Raw genomic sequence first — 3,013 nt, forward strand, 5'->3', positions numbered from 1 at the left:
CGGGCTGAGGGAAGGGAAGGGGGCGCCTGGACCGCCTGGCTGGAAAGCGCGGCCTGGACACAGTGCGATCCCCCCATCTCCTTCCTCCCGCCCCCCAGGCCTCTTCAACCTGCGCCAGATCATCCTGGCCAAGGTGGACCAGGCCCTGCACACGCAGACGCCCGCAGACCCGGCCAAAGACAATGCCCGCCTCTCCCAGGAGATCCTCGGGGGCCCAGCCATGCCAGGTAGCCAAGCGTGACCTGGGCCCACCTTAGCGGTCGGTTGGCGGCTATTGCCCAGGTCAAGAGGATCGTCTGGTGGTGTGTGAAAGGGGACCGACTGACAGGCTCTGGACGAGGCCCGGTGACTTCTGGCCTCTTCCTGCCTCGGTTCCTTGGCTGGTCCCTCCAGCTGTGGCCCGCGGAGTCTGAGGGTGGGGTGGGCGTATCTGTACGTGCTTTCTGGAGAGCCTGGAAGAGGCAGGAGAGGGCTTCATAGCCCGGACGGAACGCGTCGACGAGGTTTGCCCGTGCGTGTCGGTGCGGACACGCGGTTCACTCCCTCGTGAGCGCTTTAACCCGCACTCTCCCCATGCTGGAGGGCGAGCCCTGACTCATCCCTCGGAGCCTCGGCAGCTGACCTTGTAAGAGGCTTAGGGGTGAACCCTCGTGAGCTTCAGCAGAAAGCCGGTAAAGATTGATTTGTGTCCCTCCACTGAGTTGCCCGCAAGCTCCCCGTTTCTAGAAGTGTTGGGCCAATACTCCCTCTAGTGGCAGGGGACTCAGACAGGGCTGTTTGAGGCCCTCCGATCTGGGGAAGGGGCACGGAGCGGCCAGGGGGCCGGGCAGGAGCCTCTCCGCGTGTGTCCCAGGGACCCACCTGCCTGCGACCTTCGGCCGCCTGGCAGGAAGATACAACGCCCAGTCCTGTGGCTACCTGTGCAGCGAGGTGTACTCCGCGGACACGTTCCACACATGCTTCAAGCAGGAGGGCGTCCTGAGTGGCAAGGTGAGAGGCCATCCTGCCGCGCAGACCAACACGGAGGTCCTTGGCCTGGGCCTAGATGCTTGTGCCGCCCGCCTGGGCCTGCCAGGCTCTGAGGGCCCTGCCCTGGACCTCCTGCTCCCCTGTCCTTTGTTCAGTCACAGCAGAGGTGGCCACACCCACACCCTCAGTGAAGGCGGAGCTCCACCCTCCTGCAGCCCCGCCCCCTCTCGGCAGGTTGCCATGGACTACAGAAGCTGCATTCTGAGGCCAGGCGGCTCCAAGGATGCCAAGGGCATGGTGAAGCTCTTCCTGGTTTGTGACCCCACGCAGGACGCCTTCCTCCTGAGCAAAGGGCTGCAGGTTGAGGGCTGCAAGCCGCCGGCCTGCTGAAGGCACGGGGTTCTGCCCACCCAGGCGGGCCCGGTGCCTTAGCGCCCCGCTGGGGCGGGGGAGGGGCAGCGTGTCCTCCCAGCCCCTGAGTCCCTGGCGGGCCGACCTCGGCCAAAAGTCTCCACCTGGACGTGTCTGGAGAGCCTGGCGTCAAGGCTCCCCCTTGTTGCACTAATGCAATCCCTTCCTCGGGAGCTTTCCTGCTAACAAAACGGTTCTTTGAAAACGCAGCCATTAATAAAAAGACTCCACTCCTGGTCTCTGCCTGCGGTCCCTTCCACCACAGGAGCGGCATGGGGGCCGTCACACTGGGGGGAGTTCTGACCTTGGTCGGGGATCAGCCCTGCGGCCGTTGCAGGCTGCTCTCTGCTGGTGTAGCGTCTGGGTCACTGGGAGATGGCTGAGCTGTGGGGTGAGTTCAGACGGGGATGGCTCCCCCCACCCCGGCCGGGCCGGCTCTCCAGTGAGGGGGTGTCAGGTTCCTGCCGGCCTCTCACCTGCCCGGCACTGTTTGGCATGTCGGGGGCTGTGATTGGCTGCAGCTGGTTCTGGCGGTGGGCACAGCTGCGGGAAGCCCGGCTGTGGCTGTCCCTGTGCCCGTGCCCTGTCCTCCTGCTCACGGCCGGCCGGCTGGCTCCCTCCGCTCATCGGCAGCTGCTGAAGTCTGGACCACAGCAAGGGGCCGCCTTCCTGGGTCTTAGCAATTCTTCCCAAAGGCCTTAGGGATGTGTTTTGGTGGCAGTAGGAATTCAGAGAGGGTGCTGCCCCACTGGAGCGCTAGGGTGGGTCTGGACCGTCCCATGTGTCCTTCCCTGGTCTTTGAGCTCCTCGGGAGCCCTGCCTCTGGCCCTTCGCCCCCACAAAGGACGCCAGGCAGCGGAGCGAGGGCGCGGGCAGCGCCCCGACCTTCTCCCCGGGGCCCAGGAGGGCAGGCTGTGCCACGTTCTGTCCTTCCCTCAGCCTGCCCGCCCGTTCTCACCCGCCCTGGGCCAGTCGACTGTGGACCAGGCTGTGGTGTCTGCCCTTCTGCAGACCCGGCTCAGCTCCCTGCACCCACTTCTGTGCCTTCTGTGTTCTGGGCTGGTCGCAGGCCCAGAGCCGGTGGGCAGGCACCCCGTGGCCGGGAGGGCTGTTCCTGCGAATTCCCTGGGGCTCGCAAAGGAGCACAGCCGGCCTTCCATCCGGCACTTCTCCATGGACATGGAAGGGGCGTGTCAGGGCCTAGGGGCTGCTCCTCTTCCCGCGCACCGAGCCCCCCGATGGTCCCCGTGCAAAATCCAGGTGTGGCGTTGGCACCCCAGCCGTGCGCCGGGCAGTCGGTGGCGGGCGCCACAGGCCTCGGGCTGGTGGGCCACAGGGTTCCCGAGCGGCAGGTCAGGACTGAGAGGGTGAGGCCTTTCCCCAGGTCCAGGGCCCAGACTGACGCCGGCTGGAGGCCCCTCCGCTCACCGCCCGCACCCGGCAGTCCCTGCCCTCACGTAAGCCCCCAGGGCTGAGCTCAAGTGTTGCATGCCCAGGCTCCCCGGCAGCCCAGCCTGTTCCCACTCCTCCGTGGTCACTGAAGGACTTGGAAGCAGGTTGCCCCACAGAGACTGCTGTTCCCCGAGCCCTGGGCAGGGGGCGGGGAGGACGGGCACAGGGCCCTGCAGGGGTG

General features: G+C 66.4%; 1 pseudogene across 1 annotated transcript in view; it reads left to right on the plus strand.

Moving 5' to 3' along the window:
- The window catches only part of LOC309636476, a 26,705-nt pseudogene extending 23,899 nt beyond the window's left edge, over positions 1-2,806 (plus strand). The window contains exons 3-5 of the transcript XR_014268513.1: positions 99-237; positions 394-415; positions 727-2,806. The product of XR_014268513.1 is annotated as an uncharacterized misc_RNA (transcript). The remainder of the gene's footprint in view (positions 1-98; positions 238-393; positions 416-726) is intronic.
- Positions 2,807-3,013: the final 207 nt, after the last annotated feature.

Source organism: Balaenoptera physalus (assembly GCF_965194825.1).
Source record: "Balaenoptera physalus genome assembly, chromosome: 10".
NCBI lineage: Eukaryota > Metazoa > Chordata > Mammalia > Artiodactyla > Balaenopteridae > Balaenoptera > Balaenoptera physalus.